General features: G+C 38.9%; 2 pseudogenes; both read right to left on the bottom strand.

Moving 5' to 3' along the window:
• Window positions 1–2,416: 2,416 nt before the first annotated feature.
• Window positions 2,417–3,826, bottom strand: LOC138141953 (ADP/ATP translocase 3-like; annotated as a pseudogene).
• An 18,520-nt stretch (window positions 3,827–22,346) lies between these two features.
• LOC138141952 (thioredoxin pseudogene) lies at window positions 22,347–22,863 on the bottom strand (annotated as a pseudogene).
• Between the last annotated feature and the right edge of the window lie 4,721 nt (window positions 22,864–27,584).

The raw sequence follows: 27,584 nt of genomic DNA, 5'->3' as shown, positions 1-27,584 counted from the left end.
CCATTCCCTTATGCACAGGTAGTATACAACTCAGGGGAATTAGTCTGTGTCTCACAAATCTTAAAACTTTTCCTTTTTTATAGGACAACCATCTTTGGCAGTACCTATAGATGAGCTGATGGGGCACCTAGATGGATCAGTGGATAGACTGCCCCCTTGTCACACCCTCTTGGCTCAGTAAGGCTTCTATTCTCATAACCAATTCTTCCTCTAGTCTAAGAATTGTAGATCAGTTCCAATCTAATCTTGTAGCCAGTATCTTTGAATGCTTCAATAGATCAGAGGACTAACTGAGCCATCTCCCTAGTACTGACTGTGCTATAATTGACTTATCAGTCTTCTTATTCTCGATTTGTATTTTCTTTTTGAAAATGGATCTCTTTATTGAGAACTTAAGTAACAAAAAACATTAGCTTATACAGAGCCGAACACAAAAAGAGGATTACATATAAACTGAATCTTTCGTATCATTTGATTTTAGATGAAAATTAAAATTCACATGTTACTTTCAAAACTGTCCTGCTTTTCTATGCTTCCTTCTGAACTTCCTTCTATATTTATCTATATTTTAAAAAACAGGGGGCACTAGGTGGCGCAGTGAGTAAAGCGCCAGCCCCAGAGGCAGGAGAACCTGAGTTCGGTTCCGGCCTCAGACATTTGACACCCACACAAAAAAACTAGCTGTGTAACCTTGGGCAAGTTACTTAACCCCAATTGCCCTCCAAAAGGCAAAAACATAAAATAAAAAGAACAACGTTTCAATGGTGCTCCTTTTTTGACTTTACTATTATTAACTTCCTCTTGCCCCTTAAGAAAAAGAAAAACCCTTGTAATATAAAAGCATAGTCCAGCCGAATGAATACACATGTTGTCCAAATTAGTGACTTTCATTCTTCCAGATAATAAGACAACCATTACAAATACATATTTACAGAGAATATAAAAGGCAGCTGGGTGGTGCAGTGGAGAGTCAAGTGCCTGGAGTCAGGAAGACCAGTTCAAAACTGGCCTCGGACACTAGCTGTGTGACCCTGGGCCAGTCATTTAACCCTGCTTGTTTCAGTTTCCTCATTTGTAAAATGAGCTAGGGAAGGAAATAGCAGTATCTCTGCTAAGAAAACTCTTAAAAGAAGTCATGGTATATACCCTGGGGAAGGAGGGGTTGTCACAAAGTATGATGTTTGCTTATAATCTTTGTAAGTGTGTGTGTGTGTGTGTGTGTGTGTGAGAGAGAGAGAGAGAGAGAGAGAGAGAGAGAGAGAGAGAGAGAGAGAGAGAGAGAGAGAGAGAGAGAGAGAGAGAGAGAGAGGGGGGGAAGAGAGAGAGAGCGGGAGAGAGGGGGGGGGGGAGAGATCAGGATTTAAAAGATTTATCAAGTTTTCTTTCTCTAGCTAAGACATATTGCCACCAGGTGGTGATAGGCACCTTGTTCATAGCCACATGCTTGATTCACAAACATGTTTCTTTAAAAATAGACTAGAGGAAACAATTTTATCATGCCATATATAAACATATAAAGAGAAGAAGCCAGAGTTGTTTGATCAAGGTATAAAAATTGGGGAGATTAACTTGCACAGTTGCTATAAAATATCCACCCTAGGCCCACAACATTTAAAGTGTGATAGATGTTTATGTGTAACTATTTAAGTGATTTAATGAAGTATATTATGGGTAGCTAGGTGGTACAGTGGATAAAATGTTGGGTCTAGATTCAGAAAGACTAATCTTTCCAAGTTCAAATCTGGCTTCAGACATTTACTAGCTGTGTGACCCTAGGAAAATCACTTAACCCTATTTGCCTCAGTTTCCAAATTTGTAAAATGAGCTAGAGAAGGAAATGGCAAACCTTTCTGGCATCTTTGCCAAGAAAATCATAAATTGGGTCACAAAGAGTCAGGCATGACTGAAAATGACTTGACAACAACAAAATGAATGACATGATTTTTTAAACTAAATACTTAAACACAAATTTATGGTCCTACAAAAGAGCATTTAAACTAGATGGTCTAAGTTGATCTGCCACCTTGGACCCACAGTAACTGTTATTTTCCCAAAAAACCACTGTGTGAATAATGGACCACAATAAATGAGTCCCTTTTTCTAAGACCTTTTCCTGGATCCCCTACAAACATGATCTGGCCTGGATAAAAAGACAACAGGAATTTCTTGAAGGCCAAAGGTCCAAAATGCTATTTTGTATATTATGCCTTTCAACTAAACATTGGTATAAAGAACTCCCAATGAGGAAGTTCCCTCTCCTAAGGTATTTTCTCTTCATCTTATAGTTTTGTATAAGTGTTGGCTAGGTACCAAAAGGTTAAATGACTTCTCTTGTATGACACAGCCAGTGTATATCAAAAGCAGGCCTAGACCTTCATGACTCTTACTCTAGCTCTCTTCCACACAGTATGCTATCTTTTTTTTTTAGTCTTCTATGTATTTATTGTTTTTACAGTAGAATGCCCAACACAGATCATCATAACTGCCAAAGTCAGCTGTGCAAAATAATATATATAGTGCTTAAGTACAAATGGGAGACATGATTTTTTAAAATAAATACTTAAACACAAATTTATGGTCCTACAAAAGAGCATTTAAACTAGATGGTCTAAGTTGATCTGCCACCTTGGACCCACAGTAACTGTTATTTTCCCAAAAAACCACTGTGTGAATAATGGATCACAATAAATGAGTCCCTTTTTCTAAGACCTTTTCCTGGATCCCCTACAAACATGATCTGGCCTGGATAAAAAGACAACAGGAATTTCTTGAAGGTCAATGGTCCAAAATGCTAAGTATGGTTAAGTATTCTACATGATCTATATTCACTGGTTCCTTTTTTAATTAGGATGTACTTAGATTACTTTCTTCAATTCATCATACAGGACAAGCACGAAAGCTCCACCCATGCCTCTAAGAACATTGGACCAGGCACCCTTGAAGAAAGCTTTGCCTCCCTCATCTTCAGCAATCTTCTTCCAGCAGTCAATTGTCCCAGTGTACATGATATCAGCTCCTTTGCGACCAGACTGCATCATCATTCGCCGCCTTACTGTATCAAAGAGATAGGAGACCACACCTGCTACAGCAGTCACTGATTGTGCAGTCATCCAGCTTATCACAATGTGAGTGTTCTTCGGATCTGGGAGCATACCTTTTGCTGTATCATAGATTCCAAAGTAAGCTGCTCTATAGATAATGATACCCTGCACTGAGACATTGAAACCTTGATACAAGCCCCAAATTCCATCAGATTTGGTGATTTTCACAAGGCAGTCTCCCAGGCCTTTGATTTCTCTCTCAGTGCCAGATTTTCCAACATCAGCTGCTAAGTGGGTTCTCACAAAATCCAAGGGGTAGACAAAGTAGAGAGAAGTGGCTCCAGCTGCACCACCAGAGGCAAGATTGCCAGCAAAATACCTCCAAAACTGTGTGTGCTTGTCCACTCCTCCCCAAAATACCTGCTTATACTTATCCTTAAAGGCGAAGTTAAGGGCCTGGGTGGGGAAGTATCTGATGACATTTGCTCAGTTACCCTGCCAGAAGGAAAGCACCCCTTGTTACTTTGGAATTCGGACTATACAATCCATTATGCCTTTGTACTGCTTATCTACAGCAATTTGTTTGCTGGCATGCTGCACCTGCAGTAGCAGCTTAACTCTCTCGATGGGGGCCACCACGGTCTTGGAGATGGCGGCGGCGATGCCACCGGGCAGGCAGTGCTTGGCGAAGGAGATGGCCTGTTCCATCATGGTCACAGAGGGGGAAGGTGCTGGAGGCGGAGGAGGAAAGCCACTGAGAGAGGGCCCAAAGCTGGGAAACTGGTTGCCTGCACAGCCCCTTGCTACAGCTCGGACTGAAAAAGCAGTATGCTATCTTTTTAAAAATAGGAGACTGAATGGTAGAATGGAGAGACTGCTGGGTTTTTAGTCAGAAGACATGGGTTCAAGTCTTTGCTCTCCCATCTACTGCCTGTGTGTCTTCTGGGCAAGTTACTTTATCTTTTTGTGCCTTAGTTTCAACATTAGTAACATGACTAAGTTTGGACTAGATGAACTCAGAAATCCCTTCCATCTCTAAATTTATGACTATGAACCTACAAACTAGGTAAAATCTAAAAAAAAAAAAGGATAAGGGGCTTTAAAAGATCAATCAACAAACATTTATTAAGCACCTACTAGGTGTCAGGCACTGTGCTAATAAGCACTGTATTATTGCCATGAAACTCAGGATTAAATTCAACATTAATAATTCAAGCACAAATGAACAACAAGAAAATGATAGAGGTGGCAGAGCCAAGATGGGGGAGTCAAGGTGTAGACTTGTTGAGGTCTCCCCCAAAACCTTCAAAATACCTTTAAAAAAGACTCTAAACAAATTCTAGAGCAACAGAATCCACAAAAAGATGGAGTGAAACAATTTCTAGCCCAAGACAACTTGGAAGTTTGACAGGAAAGGTCTGTTGCCCCAAACGGAGAAAAGGGAACAGTTCAATGCAGGACATGCCAGCACATACCGGGCTCCAGCAAACCTGGAACAGACCTTGGGGTGACTAAGTCACTGGAAGCAGTGGCAGTTTCCAGACCTTTCAGCCCACAGATGCCAAAGACAATTTAGAAGGTCAGGAGGAAAGGTCTGTTGCACCTGATTGAGAGTGGAGTGAAGTCCAGCACAGGATGTGCCAGTACAGCCCTGGCCAAAGCAAATCAGGAGCAGGCCTTGGTAGTAACTGAATTAGCAGTGGCTATTATATATTATATATTACTATATAGCAGTGGCTATATCCAGAGCTCTCAGCTCACAGATGGTAAGGGCAGGGTTTGACCAACTGGTGAGAAGGAGACCACAGGGGTCTTTTGCTAGCACTAAGGCAGAACTCTGTTCCTTTGGATCCCGGTCATAGTCCTGGGTGGCAGGTCCCAGGAGAGGAGGATCATTAGCATAGCAGAGGTTGCAGCCACGGCGGAGTGAGGATGCTCCTCACAGTTCCAGGGCAGAAAAGACCAGAACACAGGCCAGGAGAGTAGTAAACAGCTCTCTTTACATCACACCACCATAAAAGAAGTGAAAACTTACACATCTCTAGAAGTATTTCTAAAAATAGATGCACAAAACCTCTGAAGATTGGGACAGTATGCCCTCCACCCTGGAAGCAGAGTCCCTACTTTAGCAAAGATTCAAAAGTCAAGTAATACGCTGGGGAAATGAGCAAATAACTAAAAAAAAACCCCTCTGGCTAGAGAAAATTACTATGGTGTCAAGGAAGATCAAAGCACACACTCAAAAGAAGACAACAAAGTCAAAGCTTCTACAACCAAAGCCTCCAAGAAAAATACTAATTGATCTCAGATAATTAGAGGAGCGCAAGAAGGATTTTGAAAATCAAGTAAGAGAGGTAGAGGAAAAATCTGGACAAGAAATGAGAGTGATACAAGAAAATCACGGGAAAAAAGCCAATAGCTTGGTAAAGGGGACACAAAAAATACTGAAGAAAATAACACCTTAGAAAACATACTAGGCCAAATAGTAAAAGAGGTCCAAAAAGCCAAGGAGGAGAATAGTGCCTTAAAAAGCAGAATTTTCCAAAATGAAAAAGGATGCTCAAAAGCTCACTGAGAAAATAATTCCTTAAAGATTAGAATGGAGCAAATGGAAGTTAATGATTTTATGAGAAATAAAGAAATCATAAACAAAACCAAAAGAATGAAAAAAAAATAGAAGACAATGTGAAATATCTCATTGGAAAAACAACTGACCTGGAAAATATATCCAGGAGAGATCATCGAAAAATTACTGGACTACCTGAAAGTCATGATCCAAAAAAGAGTCTGAACATCTTTCAAGAAATTATCAAGGGGCGGTTAGGTGGTGCAGTGAATAAGAGCACTGGCCCTGGAGTCAGGAGGACCAGAGTTCAAATCCGGCCTCAGACACTTGACACACTTACTAGCCATGTGATTTTGGGCAAGTCACTTAACCCCAATTGCCCTCCAAAAAGCAAAAAAAAAAATTATCAAGGAAAACTGCCCTGATATTCTAGAACCAGAGGGTAAAATAGAAATTGAAAAAATCCACCAATAACCTCTTGAAAGAGATTCCAAAATTAAACTCCAAGTAATATTATAGCCAAATTACACAGTTTCCAGATCAGGGAGAAAATATTGCAAGCAACCAGAAAGAAACAATTCAAGTATGGTGGAATCATAGTCAGGATAACACAAGAGTTAGCAGCTCCTATATTAAAAGATGAGAGGATTTGGAATATAATATTCCAGAAGGCAAAGAAGATAGGATTACAATCAAGAATCAGCTACCCTGAAAAACAGCATATTCCTTCAGGGGGAAAATGGATATTCAATGAGATAGAAAACTTTTAAGCATTCTTGATAAAAAGACCAGAACTGAATAGGAAATTTTACTTTCAAATATAGGACTGAAGAGTAGCATAAAAGGCAAATAGTAAAGGGAAATCATAAGGGACTTAGTATGGTTTACATTCCTACATGGGAAGATGATATTTGTAATTCATAAGACCTTTCTCACTATTGGGGTAGTTAGAAGGAGTATATATAGGCAGAAGACACAGGTGTAAGTTGAATATGAAGAGATGATATCCAAAAAATAAAATTAAGGTGTGAAAGAGAAAGGTAGAGGTAGAATGGGGCAAATTTTCTCACCTAAAAGAGGCAAGAAAAAGCTTTTACAGTGGAAGGGAAGAAGGGGGAGGTGGGAGTGAATTGGCTCAAAGGGGGAAATACATACACACTTAGTTGGGTATAGAAATCTATCTTACCCTACAGGAAAATAGGAGAGGAGGGGGATGATAGAAGGGAGGGCAGATGGTCAGAAGCAAAACACTTTTGAGGTAGGACAGGGTTAAAGGAGAGAGAGAATAGAATAAATTGGGGGAAATAGCAGGGCAGGAAATATAATTAGCAGTAGTAAATGAAAAAAAAATTGAAGCAAGTTTCTTTGATAAAGGCCTCATTTCTCAAACATATAGAGAACTGAATCAAATTTATAAAAACAAGAGCCACTCCCCAATTGATAAATGATGGAAAGACATGATCAGTTTTCAGGTGAAGTAGTCCAAGCTATCTATAGCCATATGAAAAAATGCTCTAACTCACTATTCATTGGAGAAATGCAAATTAAAACAATCCTGACATACTACCTCATACCTATTAGATTGGTTAATAGGACATAAAAGGAGAGTAACAAATGTTGGAGTCAGTGTGGGGAAAATGAGACATTAATGCCCCATTGGTGGAGTTGCAAACTGATTCAACCATTATGCGGAGCAATTTGGAACTATGCCCAAAAGGCTATATAATCATGCATAGCCTTTGACCTAGTGTTGAGGGCCAAAAACTGAAGGGTCTGAGTAGGACATTGAGGGTTAGCTCTGAGGGGTCCGAGTAAGCTAAAGCCAGCCCAGGTTTTACTTGTGACTTGTCCCAGGCTAAAGGGCTGCTTATCTCAGAAAGTTGACTCCTCCTGTGGAAGGGCTTCTCTCAGGATGTGGACTCCCTATCCCTCTGTGCCTTCTAGCTAAGAACAGACCATGCTGACCAAGATAACAATGGGTACACAAGGGGGCAAAGTACCAGGAAGTGGAAAGGAGGTGCTTGCTGAGAAGCAACATGGCTATTAGGGAGCAAGCAACACTGTCTACAACATTTCATTTCTCTACAATATTTTCTCATGGGAAAGCTTTGTCCTCCCCACTGCAAAAGTGTATAAATATCTTGGTCCTCAGATGAATAAATGGACTTGTATTGACAGGCTTCCTGCCTGGCTTGCATCCATCATTGCACACTCTTCTGTTTTGTGCTTGTGTTGATGTGGGCAACAAGTAGCGCCCAAACAGGCACCTGAAAGACGGTACAAGGAGAGAGGACCCTCAGAGCCCCAGAGAAAAACCGTCACGCTATCAGTGGAACGAGGTCCTTATTAAGGTAAGGGGGGGGGGGATTGGTCACTGGAGGTACGGACACACACAAATTACACAGTCTCATCAGGACAGAAGTTCCATCAGGACAGAATACATGGTTCACAGTCCAGCAAATACACTGTCTCATCAGGACAGAATACACCCCCATAGTTAGGGTTCAGGTGGTCACCAGGTAACGCAAGTATATATTAGGAAATATATATTTTTATATATGTATTTAGGAAAAATAATAGACAAAGTAGCAACAGCAAAAAGACAAGATAAGTAAAAAGTAACAGGTACAGAGAGAAATTAACACTCTGGTTTACCTTTGATTTGACATTCGGTCTTGACCTTTGGTTTTAAGTGCGCAGCAAAGACCAAAAATGGGGCAGGTGCAATCAGGGAGTAGAGACCGCACATTTTATCTAAAACTGTTAAAAAGGTTTGTAAAAGAAAGGGGCTTGTTAATCACTAGCAGTCAGCTCCAAGAATTTTTAGAAATTGTATGAAAATGCTGTCCGTGGTTCCCCCAAGAAGGGACCATAGACTTAGGGAAATGGCAAACAGTAGGTAAACAAATGGGTGAGTATTACAGGGAAGCTGGACCAGGCGTTTTTCCTGTATCTGCTTTTTCACTTCAGAGTATTTTAAAGATATGCCTTCAACCCCCTGATAAGGTCCCTCTTGCAGCAAAAATATTACAAATAGATACGGCTGCAGGGACAGATGAGGAGGAGGAGGTGGCACAAGGCATAGAGGAACAATTAAAGATTATAGCTTATGAGAAAATAATGAAGGCAGCTAAAAGTGCATGGATGAAAGTACCTAGAAAACTGATCAGGGTACCTCATTTACAAAAATCATTCAAAGACCTCAAGAGACCTTTCCAGACTTTCTAAGTCACCTAACAGAAGCAATAAAGAGAAGTGTTTCTGAAACAGACACTTCCAATATACTATTAGCTAAATTGGCCAGGGAAAATGCAAATGAGGATTGTAAGAGAGCACTAGCAGGAAGAAAATCAAATTCATATTCAATTACTGAAATGATACAGTGATCTCAAAGTGTTGGCACCTCTCTTTTCCATGCAACAATAATGGCTGAAGCCCTGAGAAGCTCTCCACAGTATAACATGGGCTGCTATAATTGTGGGAAAATAGGACATATGAGAAAAGAGTATAGAGCCTCACAACAGATGCCATATCAAGCTACTGCATGTCAACCAACCATCCAGTCCATGTCCTAGGTGTAGGAGAGGTAATCACTGGGCTTCAGAATGCCACTCAAAAACTGACAAAGATGGCAATCTTATTCAGGGAAACTTTTTGGGGGACCAACCCTGGTCCCATCAAACAATTGGGGCTGCACTCTGCATGACACCGCCAGTCCTTGTAGACAAAGAGAAGTCCTTTTACCAGAATTGAAACTCAGTGTAGCAGATCTAAGCCATTTTACCCCAGGCAATGCAGGTCTGGATCTCTCCTCCTGAGTCTCCTATTGAATTTCTGACTCAATGGGGGTCAGTTCTCTTCCTACAGGTATTTATGGATTTTTACCAGGCGACCATTTTAGCTTCATTTTAGGTAGGAGTTCTTAGTCCTTACTGGGTTTGAAAATTGTCCCAGGAGTAATAGATTCTGACTGTCTTGGAGAAATTCATGTTCTTGTCTCTGCTCAGCCTCACCGAGACGTCCTTATCAATAAGGGGGAGTAAATAGCACAATTAATCTTAATAAGATATGGAAAAAATGCAAAATAAGGTCAGAAGTATTGGAAAGTTTGGCAGCACAGGCAAGCAAGCATATTGGAGTTAGTGTGTTACTGATCAGTGGTCCATTTTAAAAATAAGAATAGAAGGTTAGATATTTGAAGGATTAGTGGATACCCGGGCAGACAAGTTGCAGAATATTGGCCTCAAACATGGCGTCAAAATTGGGACAATACACCATTACAGGCATAAGAGAGGTAAAAATGCCCAGAAAAAGTGCAAAATGGCCTATGTGGCAAATAGAAGGAAAAACAGGAAAATTTAAACCATACATATTAGGATCATTGACAGTAAATCTATGAGGAAGAGGTTTATTTCAGGCCATGGGATCAATGATCCAAACCACACCTATCTAAACTCAAAATTTTGGATAAGGGCCATTGTTGAGAAAAGGACAAGACCAAAGTATATACAGGCTCCTATGATCACCTGGAAGTAAGGGCACCTTATATAGACTGAACAATGGCCACTTACTTTAGAGAAAATTAATGCCCTTCAGGAAATTGTCCGAAAGCTATTACAGGCAGGACATATAGACAAATCTACCAGGCCTTGGAATTCTCCTATTTTTGCAATCAAAAAGAAATCAGGTAACTGGAGAATAACTGATCTTAGAAAGATTAATGACAGAATGGAAACCATAGAGAGTCTGCAACCTGGATTGCCATACCCTGTATGATACCACAGGAATGGCATCTGTGGGTAATTTATTTAAAAGATTGTTTTTATACCATCCCACTCAGAACAGAGGATTGTAAATATTTTGCATTTTATATGCCATCAGTTAATCTGAGAGCACCCCATACCAGATATCAGTGGACAGTATTATCTCAACGAATGAAAAATAGCCCGACAACGTGTCAAAAGTTTGTTGCACAAATAATACAACCTATTAGAGAAAACTATCCACAAGCTTACATTATACATTACATGGATGACATACTTAGTGCACATCCAGATAGCGAATTACTAAATAATATATTGAAGGAAATGGCAAAAGCCCTTGAGGTACAGGGGTTAAAGATGGCCCTTGAAAAGATACAGGAAGCACCAACTTATTTTTATCTAGGACAAATAGTGGAGCAAAGTCATATCAGACCCCAAAAATAGAAATATGAAGGGATCAATTAAAAACACTCAATGACTTCCAGAAGCTATTGAGAGCTATAAATTGGGTCAGACCCTATTTAAAGATAGAAACTCAGTAGTTAACAGAATTATTTAAAATACTAAGAGGAGATGCAGACCCCACATCCCCTAGAAGATTGACCAGGGAAGCAGAGGACCAGTTGAGAAAAATAGAAAAGGTCATAGAATCATGTAGTGTGACATGAGTGTTATAGGGAAAACCTTCAGAGATTACCATGATGCCCACACAAAGGATCCAAATGGTAGTATACATCAAGGAGACAGTGTTGGAATGGGTATACTTACCAGCACAATCACCTCGCAGCATAATCACCTACCCCCAAATGGTGGCAAAATTGGCTCAAAAAGCTATAAAAAGAGTACCTCCTAGTACTGCCATCAACCCATGAGCTATGTATTCCCTTGAAATTTGGCAAGTGGATGTCACCCACTACCACCCATTTGGGCAACTGCAAGATATTCACGTCACTGTTGATACTTTTTCTTCCTTCATCATGGCCACAACCCAAACCTGGGAACCAGCCTAAGCAGTTATAGATCACCTCCTTCACTGTTTCACTTTGGTGGTGAGGCCAAGGGTCATTAAGATGGATAACGTCCCAGCATTCAGATTCTTAAGAAATACTTTTTGTGTTATAATATTACACATCTCATGGGCATCCCTTACAACCCCATGGGTCAAGCAATAGTTGAGAGGAAAAATAGTTCCTTGCAAAGCAAAAAGCGGGGGGGGGGGGCGGGGGGAGGGGAGGAGGAGAAGGAGGAGGAGACAACTCAATATGGCAGTATATACAATACATTTTTTGACACCAGATTCACAAGGCATTACGCCCACTGAAAAACATTTTGGACACAATAAAAAAGACAAAAGGAAAAATAGTCCTGGTTATATGGAAGGATCCTCGAACAGAAAAGTGGTTAGTACCAGATAAGCTAATCACTTGGGATGAGGGTACACTTGTATTTTTCCAGATGGAGCAGAAAAGCCGGTGTGGGTCCCCAAGAGGAACATCTGACCCTGTGAATACCTTGATCCAGGAGATGCCCAGGCTGACCCTGAAGGGGAGAAGAGAGAAACAGGCCCGAAAAAGATGACCTTGCACTCAGAGATCCAAAACTCGGAAAGCTTGCATGCTGACATCAATGTTCCTGGCCATGATGACCATGGGTGAGGGAACACAGGCCACAACAATAGAATTTTGGGCTTATGTGTCTCAGCCACTTCACAGAACAAAAAAGAACTGTTTATCACCTCACAGAACAAAAAAAGACTGTTTAACATCAGTTGTTTTAATTGCTATGTACAACAATGCATTAATGGTAGTTTATGGGATTATAAAAGGGTGTTTATTATTGAAAGACCATGGTATGCTTTGTATCCTGTTAAGATTAGAGAAGGGTGGTATCTAACCACAGATCGAGCATTGTACAAGTTAGAAAAGAAGGTATGGAAAAAAATACTGTGTAAACTGTATTATCTTTGGAATAGTTTCTATAATCTCATGTATTGCTTCACTGGTATCTACAACTGTATCTGTTCAAACATTACATACTCAAGTTCAGACTGCACGATTTTCAGAAGACCTTGCATGAACTGTGTCTGGGGCATTAGCTGCTCAGGCACGTATTGATCAAATTTAGATTGGGATGGAATAAAGCAACACCCACAAGAGGTTTGGGACAATTCCACTTATGGTACTGACCTATGAATGCTAGCTAATTAAACAAGCTTTCTAATAAATACTAAAATAGCAGGAATAGATGTAGAACAACTTGTTGATGATATATATAATCATTTTAGCCCTTTTTTTCATTATGCTTCTATGCTTCTTCACCTAATTCCTGGTATAGCTGCCCTGTTGGTAATCTGTCTAATACTGCTTTGTTTAATTAAGCTGGTCCCCTGGGTTATCCTAGCCTTGGGCACTGAGGTCCATGGACTGAAATTTTTAAGATAGAAAAAAGGGGGAGATGTTGAGGGCCAAAAACTGAACGGTTCAAGTAGGACGTTGAGGGTTAGCTCTGAGGAGTCCAAGTAAGCTAAAGCCAGCCCACCTCTTACTTGTGAATCGTCCCAGGCTAAGGGCTGCTTATCTCAGAAAGTTGATTCCCTGTCCTATGGAAGGGCTTCTCTCAGGATGTGGGCTCCCCATCCCTCCATGCCTTCTAGCTGAGAACAGACCATGCTGACCAAGATAACAAGGGGGAGAAGTACCAAGAAGTGGAAAGGAGGTGCTGAGAAGCAATATGGCTGTTAGGGAGTAAGCAACATTATCTGCAACATTGCGTTTCTCTACAACATTTTCTCATGGGAAAGCTTTGTCCTCCCCACTGCAAAAGTGTGTAAATATCTGGGCCCTCAGATAAATAAATGGACTTGTACTGACAAGCTTTCCACTTGGCTTGTGTCCATCATTGCACACTTTTCTGTTTTGTGCTGCACTTCATTGATGCAGTCATCAACCTAGCAATATCACTACCAAGTCTGTTTATCCTAAAAGAGATAAAAATATTTGTAACAGCTTTTTTCTGAGGGGCAAAGATTTAGAAATTGAGGGAATGCTCATCAATTGGGGAACAAGTTGTGATATGTGATTATGATGGAATATTATTGTATTGTAAGAAACGATGAGTAGGATGCTCTCAGAAAAGCCTGGAAAGACTTGCATGGATTGATGCAAAGTGAATGTGCTGTGTACAAAGGTACAGCAATATTGTAAGATGATCAACTGTGAATGAATTAATTATTCTCAGTAATACAACAATCCAAGACAACTCTGAAGGACTCATGATGAAAAATGCTATTCATCCCCTGAGAAAGAACTGATGGTGTCTGAATACAGATTGAAGCATACTTTTTAAAAAACTTTATTTTTCCTGAGTTTTTCCCGTTTTCTTGTCATAATATGACTATTATGGAAAATAATTATATATGACTATTATGGAAATGTTTTGCATGACTACACATGTATAATCTATGTTGAATTGCTTGCTTTCTCAATGAAGTAGGGTGGGGAGGGAGGAAGGGAGAGAATTTGGAACTCAAAATTTTCAGAATGAATGTTAAAAATTGTTTTTACACATAACTGGGAGAATAAAATACTAAATAAATGAAAAAATATGATAAAGTTGATATTTCTCTTAGTCCTACTACCAGCTCTTCATGAGCTTATTCATTTTACTCAGAAATAAAAACAATGACAATGAGATCTGGTAAAAAGTTGGCTAAGAAAATTGAAATACTCAAAAGATTACTTGAAATATGAATCTACATCTGCTTTCATTAATGGTAAACTTTGCCCTAAGTGTATAGTGTGTCTTAAGATGTTAATGATAATATGAAGCTATCATGAGTTTTTTTTACATTTATTTATTCATTCATTCATTCATTCATTTATTTATTTGTTTATTTGTTTGTTTGTTTGTTTATTTATTTATTTATCTATCTATCTATCTATCTATTTATTTATTTATTTATTTATTTATTTTTGGTCCTTATTAATTTGTTCGTCTACTTTGAGTTTACAAGATTCAGTTCCCCAGTTCTTTGAGTTTCAAATTTTCTCCCCATTCCTCTCCCTCCCCCCCTCCCCATGGTGACATACAATCAAGTATAGGATCTGCAAATAGTTTCACTTTAGACGTTAGTCAGGTTATAAAGAAGGATTGTATCAGATGGAATGAACAATGGGAAACAAAGAAGAAACAAAACCAAACAAGAAAAAGAAAGAGAGCAGGTAATTTGCTTCAATCAGCATTCAAATTATTTTTTCTAGTTCTTTCTTTGAATGCAGACATCTCTCTCTATCATGAGTCTTTTGAAGTTTACTTATAGCCCTGCATTTCTGAGAAGGGTCTGGTCTATTAAAGTTGGTCATCACACATACATATCTGTAATTGTGTGCAAATTTTTCCTGGTTCTGCTCTTCTCACTCAGCATCAGTTCATCTAAGCCTCTCCAGGTAAATATGACGTCCATCTGCTCTTCATTTCTTATGGTGCAATAGTATTCCATTACATTCACATACCATAACTTGTTTGTCCATTCCCCAATTGATGGGCATCCCCTTAATTTCCAATTCTTTGCCACCACAAAAAGAGCTGCTGTAAATATTTTTGTACTTGTGGGTCTTCCTCCTGCTTCTATGATCTCTTTGGGATACAACCCTAGAAGTGATATTGTTGGGTCAAAGGACATGAAATTACTTATAGCCTTTTGGGCATAGTTTCAGATTGCTCTCCAGAATGGTTGGATCAGTTCACAACTCTACCAGCAATGTATTAGTGTTCCAATTTTTCCACATCCTCTCTAGCATTTATCATTTTCCTGTTTTGTCATCTTAGCCAATCTGACTGGTGAGATGTGGTACCTCAGAGTTGTTTTGATTTGCATTTCTTTAATCAATAGTGATTTAGAGCATTTTTTCATATACTTATAGATATCTTTAATTTCTTCCTCTGAGAACTGCCTATTCATATCCTTTGACCATTTATTAGTTGGGGAATGACTTGTATTCTTATAGATTTGACTCAATTCTCTGTATATTTTAGAAATGAGACCTTTATCAGAGACATTGGTTGTAAAAATTCTTTCTCATTTTCCCACTTCCCTCTTAATCTTGGTTACATTGGCTTTGTTTGTATAGAAACTTTTCAATTTCATGCAATCAAAGTTATCCATTTTGCATTTTGTAATGCTCTCTAATTCTTGTTTGGTCATGAAGTCTTCCCCTCTCCATAAATCTGGCAGGTAAACTATTCCTTGCTTTCCCAGATTGCTTATAACATCATCCTTTATACCTAGATCATGCACCCATTTAGATTTAATTTTGGTATACTGTGTTAGACAATGGTCTATGCCCAGTTTCTGCCATACTATATTCCAGTTTTCCCAGCAGTTTTTGTCAAATAGTGATTTCTTATCCCCAAAACTGGGGTCTTTGGGTTTATCAAAGAGTACATTATTATAGTCATTGACTGCTGAGTCTTATGTACCCAATCTATTCCATTGATCCACTGCTCTATTCCTCAGCCAGTACGAAGTAGTTTTGATGACTGCTATTTTATAATACAGATTCAAATCTGGTATAGCTAGGCCACCTTCCCTAGCATTTATTTTCATTTATTCCCTTGATATTTTGGACCTTTTGTTCTTCCAAATGAATTTTGTTACTATTTTTTCTAGTTCTATAAAGTAATTTTTTGGTAAATCGATTGATATGGCGCTAAATATGTAATTTAATTTAGGTAAAATCGTCATTTTTATTATATTAGCTCAACCCAGCCATGACCAATTGATGTTTTTCCAATTAGTTAGATCTGACTTTATTTGTGTGAAAAATGTTTTGTAGTTGTGTTCATATAGGTGCTGGGTTTGTTTTGGCATGTAGATTCCCAAATATTTTATAACGTCTACAGTAACTTTAAATGGGATTTCTCTTTCTATCTCTTGCTGTTGGATTTCATTAGAAATATACAGGAATGCTGAGTATTTATGTGGGTTTATTTTATATCCTACAACTTTGCCAAATTTATTTATTGTCTCAAGTAGTTTTTTACTTGATTCTTTAGAATTCTCTAAGTATATCATCATATCTGCGAAGAGTAATAATGTGGTCTCTTCTTTGCCTAATTTGATTCCTTTGATTTCTTTTTCTTCTCGAATTGCTACTGCTAACATTTCTAGTACCAGATGGAATAAGAGGGGTGATAGTGGACACCCTTGTTTCACCCCTGATCTTATTGGAAATGCTTCTAGCTTTTCCCCATTACATATAATACTTGCTGATGGCTTTAAATAGATGCTACTTATTATTTTAAGGAAGGCTCCATTTATTCCTATCCTTTCTAGTGTTTTTAATAGGAATGGATGTTGTACTTTGTCAAAAGCCTTTTCTGCATCTATTGAGATAATCATGTGGTTTCTGTTAATTTTATTGTTGATATGATCAATTATACTGATGGTTTCCCTAATATTAAACCATCCTTACATTCCTGGAATAACTCCTACCTGATCAAAGTGTATTATTCTTGTGATAAGTTGCTGTAGTCCTTTTGCTAATATATTATTTAAAATTTTTGCATCTATATTCATGAGGAAAATTGGTCTATAATTTTCTCTTTCTGTTTTATCTCTTCCTGATTTAGGTATCAGTACCATGTTTGTGTCATAAAAAGAATTTTGTAGGACTCCTTCTTCACTAATTTTCCCAAATAGTTTGTGGAGTATTGGAATCAATTGTTCTTTAAATGTTTGATAGAATTCGCTAATAAATCTGTCTGGCCCTGGAGATTTTTTCCTAGGGAGTTCACTGATGGCTTGTTCAATTTCTTTTTCTGAGATGAAGTTATTTACTTCCTCTTCAGTTAATCTGGGCAGCTTATATTTTTGTAAATATTCATCCATTTTAGTAAGATTGTCAAATTTATGTGCATACAATTTGGCAAAATAATTCCTAATTATTGTTTTAATTTCCTCTTCATTGGAGGTAGATTCACCCTTTTCATTTTTGATAGTCATAATTTGGCTTTCTTATTTCTTTTTTTATCATATTGACAATAATAAAATATCAATTTTATTATTTTTTCATAAAACCAGCTCTTAGTTTTATTTATTAATTCAAATAGTTTTCTTAATTTCAATTTTATTAATCTCTCCTTTGGTCTTCATTATTTCTAATTCAGTATTTAATTGCGAATTTTCAATTTGTTCTTTTTCTAGCTTTTTCAATTGCATGCCCAATTCATTGGCCTCCTTTTTCTCTAATTTATTCATGTATGCACTCAGGGATATAAAACTTCTCCTAAGAACCGCCTTTGCTGCATCCCACAAATTTTAGTATGTTGTCTCATTATTGTCATTCTCTTGAATGAAGTTACTCATTATTTCTATAATTTCTTGTTTGACCCACTCATTCTTTAGGATTAGATTGTTTAGTTTCCAATTAATTTTTAGTCTCTCTTTCCATGGCCCTTTATTGCATATGATTTTTATTGCATCATGATCTGAGAATGATGCATTTAATATTTCTTTCTTTCTTATATTTCTAATACTTCTTTCTGCACTGAATTGTGAGGTTTTTATGTCCTAGTACATGGTCAATTTTTGTACCACTGAGAAAAAGGTATATTCCTTTTTATCCCCATTCATTTTCTCCAGAGATCTATCATGACTACCCTCTCTAAAATTTAGTTCACTTCCTTAACTTCTTTCTTGTTTATTTTGAGGTTGGATTTATCAAGTTCAGAGAGAGGGAGATTAAGGTCCCCTACGAGTATAGTTTTGCTATCTATTTCTTCCTCTTATTTCCTTACCTTCTTCTCTAGGAATTTGGATGCTATACCACTTGGTGCATTTATGTTAAGTAATGATATTGCTTCATTCTCAATAGTGACTTTTAGCAGGATATAGTTTCCTTCCTTATCTCTTTTAATTAGATCAAGTTTTGCTTTTGCTTTATCTGAGATAAGCATTGCTACCCCTGCTTTTTTTTTCTTTAGCTGAGGCATGATATATTTTACTCCAGCCTTTTACCTTTACCCTGTGTGTATCCCCCTGTGTCAGATGCGTTTCTTGTAAACAGCATATTGTAGCATTATGGCTTTTAATCCATTCTGCTATCCATCTTCGTTTTATGGGAGAGTTCATCCCATTTGCATTCACAATTATGATTACTGTCTCTTTCCCTCCATCCTATTCCCTCCCCTGTTTATGCTTTTATTTTTCTTCCCTTCTCCTTTCCCCTCCTTAAGAGTTTTCCTTTTGACCACCTTCCCTTCTTATCAACCCTCCCCTTCCCCCTTACTTCTTCCCTCCCTTCTAACCACCCCCCTCCTTTCTTCACCCTTCCCCTGTCCTACTGTCTGTAGGATATGATAGATTTTTATACTTAATATAGTATGTTATTTCTTCTTCGAACCAAGATTGACAGGAACAGATGTCATGCAAAGTTCCTCTTCCTACCCTCTTTCCCTCTGTTATGATATGTTTTGTGTCTCTTCTTGATAAGAAGAGATGGTTGTGTTATTTCCTCCTTGCACCAGAACCAATGAGGGAAAAGCTCATATAATGCTCATCTCCTTCCCTTCTTTCCCTCTACTATATTGTTTTTATGCCTCTTTGTGTGGCATAATTTATCCTTTTCCACTCCATTCTTTCCTCTTCTTCCATTGCAGTCTCTTTGTAGCCCTTAATAAGGTTTTTTTAAATCATCAATTTGATTTAAAATTATTTGCTCTTATTAAATAACAGTGTGTGTGTGTGTGTGTGTGTGTGTGTGTTTTTTACTTGTTTTCCTTTCTATGTCTCTCTTGCATAGAGAGGTGACTGGAGGTTTAATTTTCCATTGAGTTCTGGCTTTTTCATCAGGAAGGTCTGGAAATTCATTATATGGTTGAATGACCATCTTCTTTCCTGGAAGAATAAGTTAAATTTCTCTGGGTAGGTGATGGTTGGTTGTAACCTGAGCTCTTTTGCCTTGTGAAAAATTGTATTCCACTTCCTCCAATCTTTCAGTGTGGAGGCTGCCAGATCCTGTGCAATCCTCACCGTGGTTCTGACATATTTGAATTGTTTCTTTCTGGCCACTTGCAGTATTTTCTCCTTTACCTGGTAGTTCTGGAGTTTGGCCACAACATTTCAAGGATTTTTCAATTTGGGATCTTTTTCAGGAGGTGTCCAGTGGATTCTCTTGATTTCTATTTTACTCTCTGGTTCTAGTATCTCAGGGCAGTTTTCCTTGATGAGATCTTAGAAGATGTTGTCCAGGCTCATTTTTTCATTATGATTTTCCAGTAGGCCTATGATTCTCACATTATCTCTCCTGGATCTGTTTTCCAGGTCAGCTATTTTTCTTTTTCTTTCTTTCTTTCTTTCTTTCTTTCTTTCTTTCTTTCTTTCTTTCTTTCTTTCTTTCTTTCTTTCTTTCTTTCTTTCTTTCTTTCTTTCTTTTTTTTAAGCAATCGGGGTTAAGTAACTTGCTCAAGGTTACATGGCCAGCCATTTCTGGGTGTGGTGCCGAGTGTCTGAGCCCAGAATTCAATCTCTAGGTCATCCTGATACTGGAGCCAGTGCTCTTACTTGTGCTACCTGGCCGCCCCAGTTATTTTCCATTGAGATATTTTACCTCTTTTTCTAATTTTTCATTCTTGATGTTTTGTTTGACTAATTCTTGGTTCCTCATAGAGTTATTCACTTTAAGTTGGTTGATTCTAGTTTTTAGCAAATTATTTTCCTCAGTTAGTTTTTGGAGCTCCTTTTCCATATCACACATTTTTCTTTTTAAGGAGCTGTTTTCTTCATTGTAATGTTTTTCTAATTTTGCAATTTTGATTTTAAAAGAATTATTCCTTTTATCTTCTATCTCTCTAATTTGGTTTTCATAGTTCCTTTTGAGCTCATCTAAGAGTGCTTTCTGTGCTTGAGACCAGTTCCCTGTTGATGCTTTAGCTGTGGGTGTGGAGTCAATACTGTCTCCCTCTGAATTTGGTTCCTCCCTCTCAAGATAGTAGGACTCCAGAGTCTTTGTCTTTGCAGTCTGCTTTTTACCCATTTTGAGGCAGGGTCCTAGCCATGCCCTTCTTCTAGGGTTCCCAAGCCTTTACTGTTTAAGGTTTTGCCCTGGGGCAATAATTACTATGTTTTCAGGGTCAGAGGGGGGGATTGGAGCAGCCAGGGTTCACTCTGCCATCCTGGTTCCTGGAGGTCCTGATAGGGGCTTTTTACATTTCTAGGCTGTGGTTTGGTAGTCCTAGGAGTAGCTGCTGCCCCTGCCAGGGGTCCTAAATTTGTCTCTTACCCTGCTCTGTCCAGTCCAGGCCCTGCAGTGATAGGCCTGGCAGTGGCCCTTGTGGCTGGTGGGTCAACTTGCCACCACGTTGATCAGGCCTTGTCTGGACCTCTGCACCACCTGGGGTCATCTTCCTGAAGCTATCATGATTTGCAAAACATTTTTTTTGTTACAAATTTCCTCCCCATTTTCCCCCTACCTACCACCCCAAAACAGCAATCCCACTGAATACCTCCTCCCCCAATCTGATCTCTCCTCTATATCCACCCCCCTACCCCCTCTGACTTTCCAGTAGGGCAAGATGGATCTCTATGCCCCAGTGCCTATATATCTTATTTCCTGTATATCTTATTTCCCAGTTGCATGTAAAATAACAATGATTATAATGATAATAATAATAACAATATATTTTTAAACATTTGATTTGAAAACTTTGAATTCCAGATTCTTTCCCTTCCTCCATTGTGACCCACCCTTACTGGGAAGATAAGCATTTCAATATAGGTTGTACATGTGTAGCTATGCAAAACATTTCCATAGGGGATATATTGTGAACGACTGACAATATTTCCCTCCATCCTATCACATGCCCCACTTGTTCTATTCTCTACTTTGATCCTGTCCCTTTTCAAAAGTGTATGCTCCCAACTTCTCTCCCCCCCAACCTGCCCTCCCTTCCATCACCCCCCCTTTCATTCCTTTCCCCCCTACTCTCCTGTAGGGTGAGATACCCTATTTAGTGTGTATGTCATTCCCTCCCTAAGCCAAATTCAATTAGAGTAAGGTTGACTCATTCTGTTTTGCCTTCCTGTTCTTCCCCTCCATTGTAATAGTTTTCCCTTGCCTCTTCTATATGAGATAATTTACCCCATTGTGTTTCTCCCCATCTCCTCTCATTATATTCCTCTCTCATCTCTCAAGTATCATCCCTTTTTTAAAAGTATCATCCCTTCCTATTCAATTGGTCCTGTGCTCTCTGTCTATGTATACCTGTACGCATATATATACACACACTGACATATGTATTCATATGCCCTAATACCCTCCTATATAGACATATACACACATTTCTATTCCCTTCAACTATTCTCATACTGAGAAAAGTTTCATATGTTACAATTATTGTTTTTCCATGTAGGAATATAAATAGTTCAACTTTGATAAGTTCCTTATAATTTCTTTTCCCTGTTTACCTTTTCATGGTTCTCTTGCTTCTTGTATCTGGATGTCAAATTTTCTGTTCAATTCTGGTTTTTTCATCATGAATGCTTGAAAGTCCTCTATTCCATTGAATAGCTATATTTTCCCCCTGAGACATGATACTCAGTTTTGCAGGGTAGCTGATTCTTGGTTTTAATCCCAGCTCCTTTGACCTCCAGAATATCATATTCCAAGCCCTTCAATCCCTCAGTGTGGAAGCTACCAGATCCTGAGTTATCCTGATTGTGTTTCCACAGTATTGAAATTGTTTCTTCCTGGCTGCTTGTAATATTTTCTCCTTGATCTGGGAACTGCGGAACCTGGCTATAATATTCCTAGGAGTTTTCTTTTGGGGATCATTTTCAGGAGGTGATGGGTGGATTCTTTCAACCTTTATTTTGCCCTCTGGTTCTAAAACATCAGGGCAATTTTCCTTGAGAATTTCTTGAAGGATGATTTCTAGGTTCTTTTTTTTTTTGATCATGGCTTTCAGGTAGTCCAATAATTTTTTTTCAAAGGGTTGGATTTACATTTTATTGTCATTTACAGTCAAATGTTATCTGGATACATACTTTGGTTACACTTGATTTTTTTTTAGAAATAGAAAAAATATATAAGCTATATAATTTAGACAGCTGATAGTTGTTCACACTGTTCACAGGATCCACAATTACTTCAATTCATTAATGGTTGATTCAAGCTTTTCCTTATTGGTTCCAGAAAATTCACCTACTTTTTTTCCTTTTTTGTAGAATTGAAATGTTGGCATGCATTTCACTTCACACTCTGTAGCAACATCCTGACAGTCATCTACATCCACTTCTATGAATATCACATCCGGGTACTTTTCACCAAGTGAATGAAAGAAAGGCTTGATCATTTTGCATGGTCCACACCATGTGGCTGAGAAGTCAACCACTACTAATTTTGATCCAGCATCTTTCAATTCTGAGTCAGTTTTCCTTGCTCTCGATCTGTTTCACCATCTTTTCCGACCGCTTGGGAGGCTTGAGAGGAGCTGGAGGCACAGGATAGCTGGGGAAAAGCGGTGGAAAGGGCGGCTGGGAAGGCTTCGGAAGCAAGGGCCGCTGGGAAGAAAGGAGAGATTTGGGAGGAGTTGGAGGAACCGGTGGCGCCAGAGGCGGAGGCGAGCTTGTTTGGGCAGGTGGGTGGGGAGATGGGGATTTGGTCGATTTCTTTAAGAGTCCGAGTAACTTGCGTCAGGGTGACTTGAGCTTGCTAGGTCCAGGTGACTTGGAAGCCGAAGCCTTTACTATGGGTGCTTCTTTCTGCAGGAGAGCAAGAAAGTAGCAGTGGCTCCACCTCAAGGGCCTTTTATAATGTGGGTGGAGAAGATCCAAGGCTGTGGCAGCCCAAGGAGGGAAAGGAAGGAAGGGCAGTCCAATAATTTTTAAGTGATCTCTCCTGGATCTGTTTTCCAGGTCAGTGGTTTTTCCAATTAGATATTTCACTTTGCCTTCTATTTTTTCATTTGTTTGGATCTGTTTAATGGTATCTTGATTTCTCATAAAGTCACTAGCTTCCATTTGCTCCAATCTAATTCTGAAGGAATGATTCTCTTCAGTGAGATTTTGAGATTCTTTTTCCATCTGGCACATTGGACTTTTTTAAGGTATTCTTCTCCTCTTTGGTTTTTTGAGCCTCTTTTGCCATTTTATTTAATCTATTTTTTAAGGTGTTATTTTTTTCAGTCAAGTTGTTGACTCTCATTTCACAATTTTCTTGCATCATTCTCATTTCTCTTCCCAATTTTTCCTCCACTTCTCTTATTTGGTTTTCAAAATCCTTCTTAAGGTCCTCTATGGCCTGTAACTAGCTCATATTTTTCTAGGAAGCTTTTGATGCAGAAGTTCTGACTTTATTGTCTTCCTCCTGTTCCATGCTTTGATCCTTTGTGTCCCCAAAATAGGAGTGTAAAGTTGAATTTCTGTGCTTGTTTTGCTTCCATTGCTTGCTCATGTTGTCACTCAATTACTTAACTTTTGAGCTTTTTCCCACAGTAGAACTCTGCTACCAGAGAGGGGAGCTTTGTACCAAATCACTGGGGTTTTCTCAGCTGCCATAGCTATTAGTTGGGTGCCCTCTCTGAATCCTCCACACACTGGCAAACTGGTCATGCACCCCAGGACCGCTAACCTAGACCATAATCCAGATCCAAGCACTTTAAAGCAAGAGTGATTACCCTTCGGACTGGTCACTTGGTCCCCTTACAATCTGCAGGCTTGGAGCTCTGAAGCAGTCATGCTGTGGTGGCTACATGGCTGACATACGCTGGCCACTTCTCCCTCCTGGGGGTAAAGGCTGGACCGTACACCTGAACTCCCTGTTCCTAAAGTCCACACTGCAGTGACCTCTCACTTTGTCCTTAGCCTCTATGGGTTGATAATTCTGGAAACTGCTACAGCTGCTGGTGATCTGAAGTCCCTCCAGACAGAGGCTGGTTGTGGCCACCCTGAGGCTAAAACCTTGAGCTCACATGGGGCTGGGCTTGGCTCCCAGAGTGCTGTGCTGGCCCCTTCCTGCCGGCCTGCCAGACTGTCTTCAGTGGGAAATTAGCTTCTCTCTGTCATTTTGTGGGTTCTGTAGCTCCAGAGTTTGTTTAGAGTCATTTTTTGCATGAATTGGAGGAGGTGGGAGGGGGAGTCATGTGGAAGTCCTGTTTCTACTCCACCATCTTGGCTCTGCTCCCCTGCAAAACATTCTAAAACTGAAGCTTTGTCACCAAAAATAATGTAAAAGTATCAACTGTAAAAAATTAGCTATAAGCTCTCTTATGGAACTTCAAACCATGGATTTCCAACTTGTTAAAAAAAAAAAACCTTCCAAAAAGAGTTTAAACCAATTGGCTTTTGAGCTCATTTGTGAAAAATATAAAAATTCCAAGTTTTCTGATTAGTTTGCAGCAACAACTGATAGATATTAGAGAAGAATAAAATTTACTAGAATTTTTGTTTTTTGCTTTTTGGAGGGGGGAATTCAGGGCAACTGGGGTTAAGTGATTTGCCCAAGGTCACATGGCTAGTAAGCGTTAAGTGTCTAAGGGCAGATTTGAACTCAGGTCCTCCTGACTCCAGGGCTGGTGCTCTATTCACTGTGCCACGTAGCCACTCCAAATTTCTAGAATTTCAAAGAAAAAATTTTGCACAATTGGTAGATAGGACATGAGTGAGTATAGGTAATTGTGGAATCCTTATAAAGCTGCCCCCAGCCCCAATATTCTAATTTCCTTATAAGTCCCACCAAACAGCAGGCCCACTGTCCCTACCCAGCCACTCAACCCCCACCCCGACTCAATATCCTAACATATTTATATATGTCTTACTGCTCACTAAAACAACAGGTGTGTTCATTAACTCATATTTCTCACAGAATCAGCAGGCACATCCATGTGATGGGATCCCAGTCACTGCCTCTTGCTAGCCACTGCCTCCAGACCCATTCCTTATATTTCCCATAGAAACAGTAGATGTGTCCATGCATTCAACTACAATCACATCCATCTAGTCTCAGACAGGACCCCAATACTCAAATCAATCAGAAAGCAGCACCACCAGGATTCTCAAGCAGGATGTGGACCCCAAAACAATAAAAGGCACTTTCCCTAAGTAGGCACCTGTGAAATAATAGCTAAAGCTGTCCTTTAGGTACACTTGTGACATAGAGAGGCTTATAATATCATTATCATATATACATACCCCCTCCTTATGGGTTTTTCTATTTGCATTGTGGGTAATCATATATTCAATTCCACTTGGTTGGGACCCTTCCACATAACCTAGTCCCTTAACAAACCCCTCCTGCCTTTTTAATATTAATAATTTCTGTTATGTAGTTGCCTTTACCCAATAAAAATCTATCTTGCTCTCTCTAAAGTTTCTGGTACCCCTTGGAACTTAACCCACTTCATGAGAGACATCAATCTCAACAAATGCCTGTACTTAGATTAGAGGTGGTCTGGCTCTGAATTCTTTAAGATGGTCCCACTACAACACATCATGGAACTACAACAGTAATATTATGCATCAGCTAGCACTTCAGTTTGAGCTATTAAATGGAAGAGATATCTAGTAAGAAAATAGGACCAAGTCACATGGAGGAAAAGAAAAGAAGTAATATTACAATGGAGTAAATAAATAAGTACAAGAAACAGAAGCTTTAGGAGAATAATCAGATAATTAAAAAAAAACAAATGGTGCATGCCAATTAAATATAGTGAGGGAATATTCTTACTTAGCTATATTCAGAAATTTACTCTCATTATGTATTATTTGTACAAATTTTGTCTTGTACAAATAAGCCTCCAAAGCCTGGACCACCTTATGATTATTTCTCATTTCTTGATGAAGTTTATCTCATCTCATTACCAATTTTATAGAATAGGTAGGAACAACACAATTTCGCTGAAGATTCATTTTCTTCCCTAATATGGTCTAGTAAATTTCTCCTGAAACATCATCTCTTACATGGGTAACATTTTCTGTACAGAGAGGTTTGCTTGAGTTAAAAGTGATATCAACTCCCCAGAATAAATTATGGAAAGAGGAAATGCAAACATCTTGTTTTCCACTATCAAGTAAATTTGTGGTTGTTCAGTCATGTCTGATTGTTTGTGACTTTGTGGACCATACTGTCTTTGGGGTTTTCTTGGTAAAGATACTGGAGTGGTTTACCATTTCCTTCTCCAGTGGATTAAGGTAAACAGAGGTTATGTGACTTTCCCAGGGTCACACAGGTAGTTAGTGGCTGAGACGATTTGAACTCAGGTGTCTCTGACTCTAGGTCCAGTGATCTATCCACTGGGCCATCTAGCTGCCAAGGAAACAATTACCTTGTATTAAATCTAGGGAAAATGGTTCTACAAGTGATAGGTCTTGAAGATACACTAGGTCCTATGGATATCATCTACATCCAAAGGAGTCTAGCACGATGTGCTCATTACAATCCTCTAAATCTCCTAAAACATTTGGAACCCATATAGTTTTAACACGAATAAGCAAAACATGGAATTCGCCCCCTAAAATCAGAATAGTTGATATTAAGGTGTGGTTAGCAGCACTTTCAAAATATAAAGTCCAAATATCTATGGTTTTGATTTTTGTGCTGGATTGTTTTTCTATAGCAGTTAGGAATGCCAGGAAGTTGGAGACCTAGCTTCTAGATAGCTACAGTCAATTAAGAGCCAAGTTGTATCTTTTCAAGTTTCTGAGTGGCATTTGTTGATGTGCTATGCAAGACAAGGCCAAGCTAGTTAGAATAGCAATATTTTTAGGGTGTTCAAACTGATTCCAGTTAGTCAAATTTCATTGATTGGTCTAATTCCAAATAATCTTAGAATATTTCATATAACACACTATATTATGATGCTGATTTTGTTGGAGGTGTGTGAAATCTCTTTGTTGTTGACCTAGGGCACTTACTTCATTACTCAAGGTCACAGTGTCATAAGAATTCTCAATGCCCATTCCAGTCCCAATACCCCACAAAATAGTATCTAAAAAGATCCTACTTAATACAAAAGTAGGTAATTTGAGCTCCTCTCTGATAAGAGTTCCATAATTCTGTTGCCCAGGGCTTGAGAGGTATTCAAGAAAAAAGCTACACTTATTTATGGCTGGAGCCACTAGGATGAGGCTAGCCTCCTGCCTTGACCTGAATAAAGTAACAGGTGCCATATAGGAATATATATATAGAATAAGTTTGAATTATAGGGTAGGTGGCATTA

Source organism: Petaurus breviceps, unplaced genomic scaffold, assembly GCF_028583685.1.
Source record: "Petaurus breviceps papuanus isolate PSGF00001 unplaced genomic scaffold, PetGlider_PUasm1.0 90510, whole genome shotgun sequence".
Lineage (NCBI taxonomy): Eukaryota > Metazoa > Chordata > Mammalia > Diprotodontia > Petauridae > Petaurus > Petaurus breviceps.
This window is presented reverse-complemented; position numbering and strand designations above follow the sequence as displayed.